Consider the following 17,594-nt stretch of genomic DNA (forward strand, 5'->3'; position numbering starts at 1 on the left):
CAATAACAAATTTTGCAGGACGATAAATTGTCTCAGAACTTATTGTGATAAATTTTTGTTTTGAAAACATTTTCAGGTGATATAATAGTAATAATGCCATTAAAATGCAAAAACACAGTCTCAATGATAAACTTTAAATTAAAAAAAATAAACACTGGAACTAGCCTTAATTTATCACTTGATTAATCAATTTACTGCTTATTGCCAGAGGCCCATCTGTAATAACTGACAGCATGTTAGCTAGTGTTGAAACTGCATGTGCGTAACCATGGTAACCAGTGACAGTTTAAAGGCCGTCCGCCGTGTTTACAAACAAATAATCCCTCGATAATCGTGATCTAATGTAAAGGCCACACGGTGTTTTTAATATCAGCAAACAATAATCAGTCTTCACTGGAAAGCGCTTCCGTCTCCGGATGGCCCTGAACGCACCAAGCGTGTTGCTTCATTGTCGTTTGACCGAGTCTGTAAGCGAACACATCACCATCCAGAATGTAACACTATCTGTCTGTCCGTCTGTCAGGGAGGTTAAGGCGTTTATGCTCACACACTCCTGATCTCCACCTGCTCATGACGGCTACGCTCACACACACACACACCGAACTGACAGCAAACACACACACACACACGTGGTGTATGTTCCATTTAGACTGTATGTTTACTCTGCATTAGGAGCTTAATGAGGTGAGGCCTTTCCCTCTTTCCCTTACTTTCTCTTTAATGGATCTCTACCTCTTTCTCTCTCCATATTTGTCTTTTATTCACTCTCACATGTCTCTCCCCCTCTGTTTTCCTTTCCCCTCTTTTACAATCATCCCCACTGTCACTCTTTTGACCTTTGCTTTTCATTTTTCCATCCTGAGTTTTCATCTTCTGTCTCTTTCTGTCTCTCCATCTCTCTCCGTTTACCAAATAGCTGATGTCACTTTTTCCATTTCCCACTAATGGAGGCAGAAACACTGAGCGATGGACGGCGGAGAGGAAGCAGCCGCAGATGAAGAAGGATGGATAGAAAGAGAAGGAGGCAACGAGGAAGGATGAAAAGGTGACAGTGTGGGAAAAGAGATTGAAGGATCCCAGGGTCAAAACAAGATGGAGGAAAAGAGGCGGCAGGAAGAGGAACAGAGTTTTGAAGTGATATTTTGGAAAAGAAAGTGTTGGTTTAGAAAAACATAACAGGAAGTGAATATTTCTTTAGCCATTAGCTTACTAAACAAATGGTTAAATAGTTAGCGATATTAGCATTTCAAACTTCATATCTATCAAAACTAAGAAAAATACTGAATTAAATAATCTGAGAAAATAAAGTGTGAAATTGGATTATTTTAGTAATTGTAATCAATTATTCTGTTTACTAATTGAATAAAAAAAGTCACGTTCTGTAGTAGCTATTTACGTTAATAAAAGAAATATGTGACAGAAAATGCTACTAAAACAATTGCTCTGTTTTTATAAATTTTATTCCTTAAAATGCAATGCAACTTAAATATCAGTCTCAAGTGTGAAGTCTGGTAAAACATGTTTTAAAGTGCGAAAACAGATGAGAAATGAAACGTTTCACATCAACTTCTAAAAATTAACACTCAAATTGAGGCATTTGTAAACACTAATTTCACTTCACTCTGTCCTGAAAGTTAAAATCTGAAAAAACTTTCATAAAATTGATATTTCTATTTAATTATGAGTGACAAAAGTGGGCTTTGTTACTATCAACACTGACGACTAGATAACAAGATCAAGGAAAAGTTCATTTTAAAAAATTGCGAGGAAGAGGGAAGTAGGTCAGCTATGCTAGCTTGACTATGACAAACCTAACATTTAGATGTGCTGTGGAATTGGAGGAGTTTCGGTTCAGTTTAAAAAATAATAATAAAAAAGGCAAACTAAACACAACCTCTGACAGATCATAAGTAGAGCAGGTGTTTAAATTAACTAATCAACCACCGCTGTGTTAGCTTAGCTAATAGCAGCGGTAGCTAATCTGCCACAGCGATCACTTATTAATAATCATAAAATAAACATCAAGCTTGAAAACAGTACTGTAACAGACTGAATGTTCTGTTCTTTATGTGGGAAATGTTTGCGTGTTTTTTGGTGTTGAATCCTGATTTATTAGCGCCGTTGTTGTCAGTTGCTATGGCAACAAGTCTCTGTGTAGCATAGCCCACAAAGAGAGCAAAAAAAAACAAATATGAGTGATTTTGAGTTACTCTTCAAAGTTTTTTTCTGCGTTATTTTTCACTTTGCTGTAGCGCGAAGTGTTAATGGAAACGTTCTACTCCGGCAGAACGACCATCGATGGCAAGTCAAAGAATAGTTTTGTTGCACAAAATTTGTGGATGTAAACAATAACATGCAACGTGTCCATATTAGGACTTTGAACCACCTCCATTTATTTTAGTAACCACATTTATGCTTAACCCAAACCATTACCAGTATAACTTTAACCAACACTTAATTCTCTAAAACCTCACTGCCAACCGGACAAAAGGGGGTCCGCCATGTTAGGACCAGGCTTTGGTCCCCATAAAGACCATCGGTACTGGGAAGGTTAGAGAATATTCCAGAGAAGGTCCTAAATAGGCTAGGTAATCAAGTACACACACACACATGCGCACACACCCCAACCCACACACATGCACACACACCCTCCGTCATTAGTCTTCATTAGAGTCTTTATGAGGAAAATTAGGAAGGGAGTTTCTTCCCAAACTGAACCCTGGGGTCCAACCTGCCAGCCAGAGTCTGTGTGTGTGCGCGTGTGTGTGTTGAGTGTGGGTGTGTGTGTGTGTGTTTGTGTGTAATTGTAGTTAATCTCTTCAATGATTTTCAGTGGATCATAGAAGAAAGGATTTTGGACACCAGCGTCTGTTGGACAAAATCTAAAGATTAACTCTGTCCTTCATCAAATCCTTGTGTGTAAAATAAACAAAACATCTGAAGGAAATTCTAAAAATATTCAACATTGACCTAGAACATAAAACTAATTAAAACATTACTATAAAGATGGTTAATGAAACCTTAAAGAACATTTATTGATTTGAATGAATCATTTTGTCAGTTGTAACTGAGGGTTGGCTAAGACCCTCCTCCTGGCTCTGATTGGTTGTCAGGAGGAAGTGGATGAAACTGATCTTTTCAGATTACTTGTCTCATGTAATACTTTTATGGCAGTTTTAAAAAATATTTAAAACTGCATTGTACATGCTGCAGCCCCCAAGAATGATCAAAGGGGTATAATAAAAAAAAATATGTATTGTTTTTACCCCTCCAGGGGTCTTTTGTGGCTCTAGTGTCCCTTATATGAATGCAGGCTGACAGGAAACGGGGAAGTGGGAAGACATGCGGCAAATATTGTCGGGTCCGGGAGTCGAACCCGCGACCGCTGCGTCGAGGACTCAAGGCCTCCCAATATGGTCGCTCTGTCCCCTACGCCACCATGCCATGCCCAGAATTTTTTTTATTTTAAGACCAGACATATTTGCACTAATTAATCTCCTGAAGTCAGATTATGGAGGTTTCCACAATTTGTAGCCATTAAATCCTCCTTTATATTTGTTCTCATGCTTATTTACTGACTGCTGATGAAACACAGAAACAATGAAAACCAACTACTGAGTAGATCACTAATTTTGTACCTGCTGTTTGTATTCCTACAGCATGAACTCTGTGTGTGTGTGTGTGTGTGTGTATGTGTGTTTTCTGCCTGTTGAACTGGTTAAAATGAATAAACAGCACTGTTTCTTTCTCTTCGTCTCTCAGCGCTCGTTTGCTTCGTCCCCCTCTCTTTCAATTTCTCCCACACATATTCACAATCGTATTCATTCAGAGTGAAACTCGCACACGTGTGTCCCTTCATCTCTCCCTTTCACACACACAATAAACACTTGTCAGTGGACGACATCGGACGTTTATTCTTGCTGGAGCGAGGGATTTGTTTTTGTTCTTCCTGTCATTCGCCCATTTGACTTGATGGATGGAGGGTGGTGACGCAAAACACCTGCCACACACACACACACCCGCGCACACACACACACACACACTTAAAAACTTCTCACATTTTTTGAAAGAGGCTCACAATTACCGTTTATCAAAATATACTTGGATTAATTATGCACAACTAAACAAATTAGTCAGAATGAGCCTCCTAAACTAGTCAAATCCTAATTTTTAAAAGATTTTTTTTGTTTTGTCTTTCTTCTTCTGTGGTTTCAGACTGATACAAACTGTCACGGTTGACTTCTAGCTTGACCTGAAGGGTAAACAACAGTTTATCTCCATCGAGGACAAATGGACAGCGAAAATACAGAGCAGGAAGAGACGAGAAAATCTGGCTCTCGGTATGTTAGTCAAGAAAACTGTATGTCAAAATGGAGGAAACGTAAGAACACCTGCCCTAAACATCCACTAACAACTCAACCAGGCTGCAACAGGGAATCCTTCCGGAGAGGCAAAGTAAACACAGCTGAGAGCCACAACTCAACTCTAAGACTACAGAAAGGATTTCATACTGAGTTTTTTTTTTCTTTGCCCAACTTCAGTGCTAATAATTAGAAATAAAAACTCCACAAATGAGCTAAAAAAGGAGGCTTTAATTGTAATACCTTGTGATTGAGGTCTGTATGCAAGCATATTAATAGAAAATTGAGAGGAAGGAAGAAGTGTGGTAGGAAAAGCTGCAGCAATCAGGAGAACTGAAGCATTATCAGGATTGTCAAGTAAAAATACATTAAATAATTTGGAGAAGCCATAATTATCAACATTACAAGAAATAAAGCCTTGAAATATTTAACTCTATGTGTGAATTTCACTTTCTGAAATGACCAACAAATAATATTTTTTGCCTAAGTGATCTTTTGGAAAGAAAGAGGTATTTTAGGAAGCTGAGGACATTCTAATTATTTTAGAAATGCCTGGATTATTAAAACATTATTAAAATGTTCATCCATCTCAGTTTCTTACCACAAATATATCAGCTATAAACTTTAAATGGGTTAAAGATGTAACCCATTTAAAGTTTTCTTGTTTTATTCATGCAAAATGTCCCGTGAAAATCAAATAATCTACTGCATGACAAGTTTATTACAGTTCACTAAAAATAACAAAATAAGAAAACCTGAGATTGAGAAAACATTTTCATTAACTGAAAAAAATAAAAACGGTAATAAACGGGGGGAAACTAAGACTGGAACTATATCACATGTTTATAAAGGTAACTAAAGTTACAGATATATCAGCTCATGAGTTCATGAATCTATTTATTGACCTTTTGAACTCATGAATGTTTTTTCTCTCCCACCAAAGCGTTTTATGTCGGCAAATTACGGCACTCCAAACTCCACAACCGTAAATGATGACAGGAAAAGTTTGGACTAAACACCAGAGTTGATTTTTGTTCAATAACAATAATAATAATAATTGTATATACTTTTTGAAAATGTTGAGTATTAATTACCCAATCGATGTAAACATAACCACGGCACTTGGACCTTTATGAAAGAAAGTATGAAAAAAATAAAACTAATAAAAACTCAACTACAACTAAGCAATATTTAACTAACAATAACTAATACAAACTAGCTAATTGAACCGAGTCACAACAAAATAAAAGTGAACTAGAATGAAAAACGCAGAACTTTTGATCATTACAGACTAAAAACAGACGTGGACAAAAGAACACGCATGTGTTCAGAAAAACATTGGAGCAACTATTTCTGTGAGCCGCGATCCTGGGGGTGGACGTGTGTGTGGCCCATATGGCATCATGGGAATAAAAAGAGAAATACACACACACACACACACACACACACTCCCAACTTTGGACATAAATTGATACCAAATTAGAAACTTTCTCTTTTTTTCTCTCCTTTAAACAGACTCAGGAGTTTGGCAGGCAGAGCGGACACTTGACCAGAGGGAGACGGAGACGGACAGAACGTGAGAACGGAGGAAGAAGAATTAAAATAACTTCATGACTGGACGGAGGGTGATTGAGGTGAAAATTGATCCAGAGGGAACCGGTCTGTACTTGCCGTGTTGTTTTAGCTGGATGACCTTGGACAGCCTCGCGCAGATAGCAGCTGGTCATCTCTGGGTTTAAATTTGGTTTGAGATCTGGTTGGAGCGCAACTATGTGGAAAACAGATGGAGAGCGAAGGAGGACAGAAGAGACCAAACCTCCTCCAGCCTGACTGAGGATTCGCATTGGCAAATTGTTATTCTATTCACTTTTATTTCATTTCCAGAAACGCTTTCACGTCGCTTAAAAAGAGCGGCAGAAGTAAACCGCGGCTCTGGCCGGGTTGGACTCTTTCAAACATGCCAAGAAAAAAAACACTTTGAGTTTAGTTAAAAGGGAGAAGATTAGACAAAAACTTCCTGCAAAAAGTCAACCGTCTCATTATGTGGGGATTTTCTCATCTAGTGGTTACAGTTGAACCCAACTCTAGTGACCCAATTCAGCGTCAACAATCTGCTTGGAAATGGACCACAAACAGTGAGAGCCGGTTCCTTCACATCTGAGGAAAGTAGTTTCAGAAACCCAGGGCTGGGACTTCAACGTGTTAATTTCAACTAATTAATTACATGCATTTTTAAGAAATTAATTACTTTGGGGTTTTTTTGCTAATTAATTATCAACCATATTAATATCGAATATAGATATTGGCCCAAATTTTCATATCAGAGCTTCCCTAATTTCAAAAAAAATTATTTTAAAATTTTAAATGAATTTAATTGTAATTCCTCTGAGAAATCCAACTTGATCAAAATGAATACAGAGCTTCACAAGAACTGCTGATTGGAAACAGCCTACATGAGCATCAATGTTAAAAAAGACAAGAAAAACAACCCAATAATTCAATTAAGTTTATTTTAGCTAAAGAGGCACAGACAACCCAGTTTTTCTAAAATGGTCAGAACCAATTAAACCATGAAAAAATGTTGCCAAAATACAAAAACACCAGAAAAAAAGAGATCTGCATTCACATTTAATAAACCAACCTTTTAACAAGAAACAATGAACTGTTACATTTTTTAGAAAACGAGAGAGAACGAGGAGCAGAATAGATATGAAGTGAGTTGTGATATCCAGTCCTCAGGTCTGATGTGTGATCATTTCACAGCCTAAATGTCCAAAGGTCAGCTGTTAATAATGGCAAGCCCCGCGGAGTGAGCGTATGCAAATGTGTGTGTGAGAGAGGCAGACAGTGAGTGTGAAGGCCTGCATGTCACACCTTTCTGCTCTAAATGCCACGTAGTCTGCCGTTAGTGTCACTGCTGGACCGTCCCCACGAGGCTGGGAGATCAGCGTGCGTTTGGAAATCTAACCCGACATGGAGCAGTTTCATGAGCAGCGATCCGTGCGTCCAGAGGCCCACGCTGCGGTCAGACGACTCTCAGCTTTTCGGCTAAAAGTCCAAAACAGCAACAGCAGGAGAAAGTTGTGCTGTTTTAAACTCGGTTCGATTGGGAGCAAACATTTTCAGCTGCTGTGGTTCTTTCACGCTGCACTGTGTAAAACAAACCAAACTAGTAGAAAAAGCAGTTCTCCGCCTCGCGTGTGGGGGCGCTGCACCAAGAACCACTGAAGGAAACGACATAATAACTATTGAAGAAGACAGAGTGCAACTTTCTACTTCACAAAATGAAAACAAAAATGGAGTAGCGTCCGATATTAGCGGTTGTAGGATTTTTCTTTTGTGTTTGAACAAGACTCGCATGTTTGTTTTGGTTGCATTTACCCAGAATGCCTTGTGCTGTAATTCACTTAATGGTTTTGGAGCGGTGTCCGATTTGTTTTCATCCACAAACAGTCAAACTGAACTGAGTTCACTTTAAGCAAACGAAGACTCAAGTTCTTAGACAGACCACAATTAGCTCTTTTGGTTAATAAAAGCTGCACTGTGTAACTTTTATAAGAAATGTGTTTTTTTACATATTGGTTAAAACTGTCACCATGTTATGAAATGACCAATCTCCTTGAGTTACTATTGTTGTACGAAGAGATGCACTGCTAACCAACCAAAAAACAACCTATCAGAACCAGGAGGAGGGTCTTAGTGCTAACAATCAACCTCATGAATGCGCTGCTAAATGTGCTAATGGTGGAGAAACAACTCATCATTACATCAAACCGTTTATCCGCTATCATTGGTGGGTATGCTACCTAGCCTGAGCATTCACAACAGGCTATGCTAGCTGCAGCGCAACAGAGACCAAGAAAGGGAGCAGGGAGGGAGGATAAGCATCGCCACACAAGATTGTGATTGACATCGCTAAGTTCTAGTTACATATTGCAACTTTAAAACTTCGGTCTCCCTTGGTTCCAATGCTTTTCTGAAAACCAAGCAAACCGGAAACCGCTCCAAAAGCAGGAAGTGAACTACAGTGCAGGGCATTCTGGGTAAAAACAACCTAAACAAACGTGTGTATCTAGCGCCAGCCGGAGAAATGGCTCGTCGTGTTCTACCAAAGACAGAACAGACGTCCGGAAACCAGTAAAATCTGATGCTACTCCATTTTGTTTACATTTCGCGAAGAAGGAAGTTGTGCTCTGTTTCTTCTTCAGAGGTTTTCATGTCGTTTATTCATAGTTTACTCTCTTCTCTAACAGAAGATAAGAACATATTGACTTATTTCAAATAAAGTATTTGCTAGACATTCAGCCTTTTAGTCATTTTAAATACAGCATATTAAGGGCCTCTATGCTAAAATTATAATAAAATATATTTCAATTTAATCTAATGTAATTATTCTTATACAATATATGGCAAAGTAAGCATTTTAAAAATAAATGACAAAAAAGGAAGAAAAGATTGTTGGACATAAAGTCAATTAATCAACAAATTAATAAAAGCTGTAATGCTCCACTTGTGAAAGTAAATCTGTTGGACTTTTCATTGGATCTTAAGCAACTTTGAATAATAAATAAACACAACAAGTTAGTCAATGATGAGTTGATTTGTAAATAAACTGGAGGAAACCAGTCTATCACATAACTACTGTTATATTTAACATATAAATTTCTTCACATTTAACACAATATCAGTAGTTATTAAGCTTTTTTATACTAATTGCACTAGTCTAAATAAAACCTGATGTCATGTAATAACTCATAGCACATTTTTACAGACTTGAAAAACAAATAAATAAACATGACCCAGATTCACAGCGAGGTTTTGAATTTGGCTCTGGAGGTCCAAATGGTGAACGGTGAACATGAATGAATTCAGATTTGGACTGTGTGAGCTGAACTTTGAGCCAGTTCTTGTGAACCGTGAACAGCAGTGGCCACATTAAAACACAAACAAGTCCCCACTGAGTGGACGCATTGTTGCGCTGTCACGCAGCTAACCAGTTTAACATGTGATGGAGCCCATAGAGCAGCAAAATACCAGCAGGAAGAAGACGTACGAGGCCGTATGGCAGGCCGTTGTAGCATAAAATTAGCTTCAACACTAACAGTCCAGATTTCTGAAACTGGTTTATGACTTAACATACTAGTTATTATATGCTTAGTCATAAATCATTATGAATAAACTTATACCCCTATTTATTTAGTCAAAGTCGTAATATTATGAGAAAAAAGTAGAATATGAGAATGAAGTAATACAAATTTTTTAAAATAATACAAGAATAAAGTCATAATATGATAATAAATCCTAATATTATGAGAATAAAGTCATATGAGACTTTATTCACTCTAGATATGAGAGTGAAGTCATACAAAAAATTTAAATAATGCAAGAACAAAATAATATGAGTAAAAAGTCAGAATATTGCGTCAATAAAGTCAAACAAAAAAAAGATGAATATAAAAATGAAGTCATAAGAAAAAAGTCAAAATAATACAAGAATATTTTAGTATGAGAATAAAGTCAAACAATGGTCAAACAAAAGTCAAACAAACGATTTGGTGGCCTTAGGATCTCATCTCTGGATGTTGTAGGCAACCCTACAACATCCAGAGCCTTAAGGAACTCCGGGCGGATCTCATCCACCCCCGGGGCCTTGCCACCGAGGAGCTTTTTAACCACCTCGGCGACCTCGCCCCCAGAGATTGGAGAGCCCAACCCAGAGTCCCCAGGCTCCGCTTCCTCAGTGGAAGGCATGTTGGTGGGATTGAGGAGGTCTTCGAAGTACTCTGCCCACCGACCCACAACGTCCCGAGTAGAGGTCAGCAGCACACCATCCCCACTATAAACAGTGTTTGTGCTGCACCGCTTCCCCCCCCTGAGACGCCGGATGGTGGACCAGAATCGCCTCGAAGCCGTGCGGAAGTCTTTCTCCATGGCCTCTCCAAACTCTTCCCACACCCGAGTTTTTGCCTCAGCAACCGCCCGAGCCGCATGCCGCTTCGCCCGCCGGTACCCATCAGCTGCTTCCGGAGTCCCACAGGCCAAAAAGGCTCGATAGGACTCCTTCTTCAGCCTGACGGCATCCCTCACCGAAGGTGTCCACCAACGGGTTCGAGGGTTGCCGCCGCGACAGGCACCGACAACCTTGCGGCCACAGCTCCGATCGGCCGCCTCGACAATGGAGGCACGGAACACGGTCCACTCAGACTCCATGTCCCCCACCTCCCCCGGGACGTGTTCGAAGTTTTGCCGGAGATGGGAGTTAAAGCTCCGTCTCACAGGGGATTCCGCCAGACGTTCCCAGCAGACCCTCACAACACGTTTGGGCCTGCCAGGTCTGACCGGCTTTCGCCCCCACCACCGGAGCCAACTCACCACCAGGTAGTGGTCAGTGGACAGCTCCGCACCTCTCTTCACCCGAGTGTCCAAGACATACGGCCGCAGATCCGATGAAACGATGACAAAGTCGATCATCGAACTGCGGCCTAGGGTGTCCTGGTGCCAAGTGCACATATGGACACCCTTATGCTTGAACATGGTGTTCGTTATGGACAATCCATGGCGAGCACAGAAGTCCAGCAACAGAACACCGCTCGAGTTCAGGTCGGGTGGGCCGTTCCTCCCAACCACGCCCCTCCAGGTCTCACTGTCGTTGCCCACGTGAGCGTTGAAGTCCCCCAGCAGAACAAGGGAGTCCCCAGGAGGAGCACTCTCCAGTACCCCCTCTAAGGACTCCAAAAAGGGTGAGTAATCTGAACTGTCGTTCGGCCCGTAAGCACAAACGACAGTCAGAACCCGTCCCCCCACCCGTAGGCGGAGGGATGCTACCCTCTCATTCACCGGGGTAAACCCCAACGTACAGGCGCCGAGATGGGGAGCAACAAGTATGCCCACTCCTGCCCGACGTCTCTCTCCCTGGGCAACTCCAGAGTGGAAGTATGTCCAGCCCCTCTCAAGGAGACTGGTTCCAGAACCAGAGCCATGCGTCGAGGTGAGACCGACTATTTCTAGCCGGAACCTCTCGACCTCACGCACTAGCGCCGGCTCCTTCCCCACCAGAGAGGTGACATTCCACGTCCCAAGAGCCAGTTTCTGCAACCGAGGATCGGACCGCCAGGGTCCCCTCCCTTGGCCGCCACCCATCACACAGTGCACCCGACCCCTTTGGCCCCTCCCACGGGTGGTGGGCCCATGGGAGGGGGGGCCCATGTTTCCTCTTCGGGCTGAGCCCGGCCGGGCTCCATGGGTAAAAGCCCGGCCACCAGACGCTCGCCATCGTGCCCCCCCTCCAGGCCTGGCTCCAGAGTGGGGCCCCGGTGACCCGCGTCCGGGCGAGGGAACACCAAGTCCAAGGTTTTCCTTCATCATTGGGGTCTTCGGGCTGCACTTTGTCTGGTCCCTGCAATATCGCATGGACATCGGGGGCAGTTCCCCTGGATTGGCAGACTGGGGTGGTGGTCCCCCTGTTCAAAAAGGGGGACCGGAGGGTGTGCTCCAATTATAGAGGGGTCACACTCTTAAGCCTCCCTGGCAAGGTCTATTCAGGGGTCCTGGAGAGGAGGGTCCGTCGGATAGTCGAACCTCGGATTCAGGAAGAGCAGTGTGGTTTTCGTCCTGGTCGTGGAACACTGGACCAGCTCTACACCCTCAGCAGGGTCCTGGAGGGTGCATGGGAGTTCGCCCAACCAGTCTACATGTGTTTTGTGGACTTGGAGAAGGCGTTCGACCGTGTCCCTCGGGGAGCCCTGTGGGGGGTTCTCCGGGAGTATGGGGTACCGGGCCCTTTGATACGGGCTGTCAGGTCCCTGTATGACCGGTGTCAGAGTCTGGTCCGCATTGCCGGCAGTAAGTCGGGCTCGTTTCCGGTGAGAGTTGGACTCCGCCAGGGCTGCCCTTTGTCACCGATTCTGTTCATCACTTTCATGGACAGAATTTCTAGGCGCAGCCAAGGTGTTGAGGGGATCCGATTTGGTGGCCTTAGGATCTCATCTCTGCTTTTCGCAGACGATGTGGTCCTTTTGGCTTCATCGGATCGTGATCTGCAGCTCTCGCTGGATCGGTTCGCAGCCGAGTGTGAAGCGGCCGGGATGGGGATCAGTGCCTCCAAATCCGAGGCCATGGTCTTGAGCCGGAAAAGGGTAGAGTGCCTTCTCCGGGTCAGGGGGGGTGTCCTGCCCCAAGTGGAGGAGTTTAAGTATCTCGGGATCTTGTTCACGAATGGGGGAAGAAGGGAGCGGGAGATCGACAGGCGGATTGGCGCAGCGTCTGCTGTCAAGCGGGCGCTGTACCGGTCCGTCGTGGTGAAGAGAGAGCTGAGCCAAAAAGCGAAGCTCTCGATTTACCGGTCGATCTACGTTCCCACCCTCATCTATGGTCATGAGCTTTGGGTCATGACCGAAAGAACGAGATCGCGGATACAAGCGGCCGAAATGGGTTTTCTCCGTAGGGTGGCTGGGCTCTCCCTTAGAGATAGGGTGAGAAGCTCAGTCATCCGGGAGGGACTCAGAGTAGAGCCGCTGCTCCTTCACATCGAGAGGAGCCAGTTGAGGTGGCTTGGGCATCTGGTCAGGATGCCTCCTGGACGCCTCCCTGGTGAGGTGTTCCGGGCACGTCCCACCGGGAGGAGGCCCCGGGGAAGACCCAGGACACGCTGGAGGGACTATGTCTCTCGGCTGGCCTGGGAACGCCTCGGGATTCCCCCGGAGGAGCTGGAAGAAGTGGCTGGGGAGAGGGAAGTCTGGGCCTCCCTTCTGAAGCTGCTACCCCCGCGACCCGACCTCGGATAAGCGGAAGAAGATGGATGGATGGATGGATGGATGGAATAAAGTCAAACAACAAAAAAGTTAAATACGACAATTAAGTCATTAAAATAGGCAAAATAATACAGGAATAAAGTCATAATATGAGAATAAAGTCGGAATATTACGACTTCCTAAAATTTAGCATGGACCTAATTCTCCTTGTAGAACATAGCACTTCTATTCTAGTTTATCTTTTTAATGAAAGTGTTTCTTTTCCAGCTCTGCGTTCTTGCAGTAAAACCTTCAACCTCGTTCACATCAACGCCTCTAAAGCTGCAGCAGAAAATGCCATCGCTCTCCTCAGCTTCGGCCGCTATGACCTGGAAGTCGAGGCAGAGCGAGAATCTAAAGTTCCTGGAGACGCAGAAAGTGAGCCCAGGAGTTTGGAAGTGAAATGAAGAAGAACGACGTGTGAAGGAGGAAGATGGGATACAGATCTGATAGTCTGACCTTTCTAACTCCAGCTGACCCTGGCGACCTGTTAGCTGTAGAGGTCGGCGTTTTATATTTTTGACTCACCGACTGTAATCTACTTCCTTTGATTTGTTTGGCGGCTGTTTGAAGTGTTTCCATGTCGCGCCACAGAAAACTCGCTTTTTATGTACAAACCTGAAGCTGACCTCCATTATTACCTGTAAGGAAAACCGAATCAGAGGTGACGGAGTTAAACTCGAGAGTTGTGTAAAAGCAGCGAGTTTAAAGAGGAAATAAGCCGCACAGCATCGATCGATTACTGTAGGCCTTTTTTCCTTCCTGAGAGTGGACAGCCTCAGCGCTCCAATTCATCTTCCTTCTGTGTTCTCCAGGAAGGTCAAAGCCTGGAAAATAGGCTACACACCAGGCATTCTGTCACTAGACACCCTTCACCTGCTTCTCAACACCAAGAAGTCGTACACAACTGGGGCACAACCACAGACAAAAATACACCAGGTGGAGCGAAGCAGCAGCAGCAGCAGCAGCAGCAGCAGCAGCAGCAGCACGGCTCGCATTCATTCTGCATTTACGCTGCATTGGTTGTCCTTTCAGAGGAAACAAAAGACTAAGACAAGTTAACCTTTGGTTGTTCTTAGATTTGGACATTTGGTGCTTGTTGTTGTAGCAAAGCTAATTAAATGTCCAACTGCTTCACTACTTCTATTTCTGCACATTAAAGGCAAACATTTGCTGGTTCCCAGGTGTGTAAGTGGTGCTGTGCTGTAACAAACTATTATTTTAGTAATCAATTAATCTATATAATCAGTTATTCTGATGATTAATCGATTAATGAGATTTTTAAAAATTGGCACATTCTGGAGTTTTTACCATTAACCACTTTAGACTTTTTGTAGAATACTAGAAGTACATTATAAAATGCATAAAAACTATTAAATTCCTTTCATAAATAAAAAAAACATTTTATTGCCTAAAATACAATAACAGCACTGCTTTAGTGAACTTTACAGGCATTTATTATAAATATAAAATGCACATGTTGCATACTTTTGGCTTAATATCGGCTCTGAGAGTGCAGTTATTTCAGGAAAGGGCATTTTATGAGTCGATTAACTGATTGCTAAATTAGTTGATTAATTGCGATTCATCCGATTAATCGTTTCAACTGTAGAGTGCTGATATCGTTGTCAGGAAGCTGTTTGAGTCAGAAACCAATTAGTCATTACAAAGACTGAATACTGAATGGTAAAGTATCTGCATTTACATTCAATCTTTGTGAACTTGATGTCTTCTTTAGAAATATTGAATTAGTTTTCAATTAATTTTCTCCCGAAACATACAATGCACTAAAAACAGCTTAGAAAAGGTCATTTTTCAAAAATACTTTTCACATTTTCTTTAATTGAAATTTTTAAATTTTACATACATCTGTGACATTTTGACTTGACAAAATACCAAATCAGGATCTTAGAAATATCATTTGGACCAATCAGAATGCTAATTGAAGATATTGGATGTAGATATCTCACTTTTAACAAAAGTAACTAAGTAACAAAATCCTAAAAAAGAATAAAATTATTTTTTTTAAATATATTTAACACCACATGATACGGCAGTTCAACAACCTGTCATTTCCTATTGCAGACAATTACATAATTTTTCTTTACTGTTATTAATAAACTAAATCTTACTGCAGTTTTCACTCATTAGGCACATCAGGATGGTTAAAGCAGAAAAACAACCTTCATTTGTCTCCAAACACATAACATCAGAGCGCTTGTAGTAGGTATAATGTAGTATATAATGTAGTAATACCTGGATACCTGCCAGATGGAAAGGACATTTGAGATGCACACACACACTCACACACACTTGGGCAGAGGAAACCAGATGAATATTCAAATGAAAATAATCAATATTTCCATTTAAAGGTCTGTTTCCTTTTCTCTAGGTCACATCAGACTAAACAAGCTGCTGTCAGCAGGAATAAATCTGATCCAAACATTACTGTGAGGTCAGCTTAGAAATGTCATAAACATTACACTGATCAACATGCAATATGTGATAATTCAACGGCTCCATAACATAAAGCTTGACATAAATACACACTTCTTTACCTTCTAACTATTTTTATGTTGCATTGAAGTCACCAAACTTATTGCAGGAAGTCTGGTACTTGTGTATTAAACTTATATGCATTGCAAATCAACAGTTCTTCTTTGTCATTTGCATTTTCTGTACCATAATATTAAGAAAACAATCCCTTCGGCAATAAATCCATCCATCCATTTTCTTCCGCTTATCCGGGTCGGGTCGCGGGGGTAGCAGCTTCAGAAGGGAGGCCCAGACTTCCCTCTCCCCAGCCACTTCTTCTAGCTCTTCCGGGGGAATCCGAGGCGTTCCCAGGCCAGCCGAGAGACATAGTCCCTCCAGCGTGTCCTGGGTCTTCCCCGGGGCCTCCTCCCGGTGGGACGTGCCCGGAACACCTCACCAGGGAGGCGTCCAGGAGGCATCCTGACCTGATGCCCGAACCTCAACTGGCTCCTCTGGATGTGAAGGAGCAGCGGCTCTACTCTGAGTCCCTACCGGATGACTGAGCTTCTCACCCTGTCTCTAAGGGAGAGCCCAGCCACCCTACGGAGAAAACCCATTTCGGCAGCTTGTATCCGCGATCTCGTTCTTTCGGTCATGACCCAAAGCTCATGACCATAGATGAGGGTGGGATCATAGATCGACCAGTAAATCGAGAGCTTCGCTTTTTGGCTCAGCTCTCTCTTCACCACGACGGACCGGTACAGCGCCCGCTTAACGGCAGACACTGCGCCAATTTTTTGCAATGGATTATAAGGCGCAACGTTAATGAATGATCTGTTTTCGTACATTTTTCATATATAAAGCCCACTGGCCTATAAGGCGAATTACGTTAAACAAAACACTCAGATAAAGTCAGACCAGTCAAAGTACAGTACGTATTACTTTGTGACGCTCCTGACTACAGTAGCCATAATGTAACTAAAACATTTTGACAGAGCGCCGTGAAAGCCATGTATCACACAAAATCGCTTTGAGGACAGCACAACCTGTTTTACTCCAGAACAACATGTAAGGCGAACTGTTGTTTTTTGATAAAATTAAAGGCTTTTAAGTGCGGCTTATAGTCCAGAAAATACGGCAACTCATTCTTTGGTAAGCTAGCAACGACCTGGTGAGTAACTTGTAACAGTTTCTGGTTTCGCCACCATGGCTCATAACTGCTTAAAAATAAACAAAACATCAGTGCGACCAACTGCTTTATAATAAATTATCTATACAGCACAGACTGAACCCTCAACCTCATCTTTCATCCCAATATTACTGAAAATCTGAGCCAGACATTGTGTAAACTACCAGAATGTTTAATTCAAGCAGCTCAAATCTAAAATAGTTCAAGGTTACCCAGGAAGCCTTTCCTACACACATCAATTTTTCTCACTGGGACGCAAAATAAAAAGCACAGACCAAAGATATGGAGCACATGAAGATAGTGAGAAATCTCCATGGGTAATATAAATGTGTGTGTTCACGTGTCTGCTCTCTTTACATTCCATTTCCACCGTCCACAGTGTCCAAATAAACCGTCAACCCTGAAATGGCTGATAAAGTGTGTGTTCATGTGTGTGTAAGTCACAATATTTGCCCTGTGTTATTGCAGCTCTGAGGCCACAGTTTCTTCTATAAACACCCAGCTGTGAATTATTCAATAAATAAACACATTCAGGACCTCACACACACACACACACACACACACCCACACACACACATTTCAGACAATTTTTTTTTTTTTATATGAATGGTGGATATGTAAAAATACACACACCTGTTGATTGATAGCAGGAGATATCTCAATTCTAACACAAGACACAAGCGTACACACACACAGAGAGAGACACACATTAAAAAAGTGTTGAAAGGGGATGAGAAAGCTGACGGACTGAATTAACTTTGGAAACACACCCACCTACAC

At 42.3% G+C, this 17,594-nt stretch overlaps 1 long non-coding RNA gene across 2 annotated transcripts; it reads left to right on the forward strand.

Annotated features, from left to right (window-relative positions):
- The first annotated feature begins 284 nt into the window (after positions 1–284).
- LOC114157826 (uncharacterized) lies at positions 285–4,743 on the forward strand. 2 transcript variants are annotated; one of them, XR_003598281.1, is made up of 3 exons: positions 285–467; positions 917–1,045; positions 4,216–4,743. It is a non-coding gene; the product is annotated as an uncharacterized LOC114157826 (long non-coding RNA). The 2 variants fall into 2 exon arrangements; XR_003598282.1 differs by lacking the exon at positions 285–467 and adding an exon at positions 487–684.
- Positions 4,744–17,594: the final 12,851 nt, after the last annotated feature.

This window comes from Xiphophorus couchianus, chromosome 14, assembly GCF_001444195.1.
Source record: "Xiphophorus couchianus chromosome 14, X_couchianus-1.0, whole genome shotgun sequence".
In the NCBI taxonomy this organism is placed as follows: domain Eukaryota; kingdom Metazoa; phylum Chordata; class Actinopteri; order Cyprinodontiformes; family Poeciliidae; genus Xiphophorus; species Xiphophorus couchianus.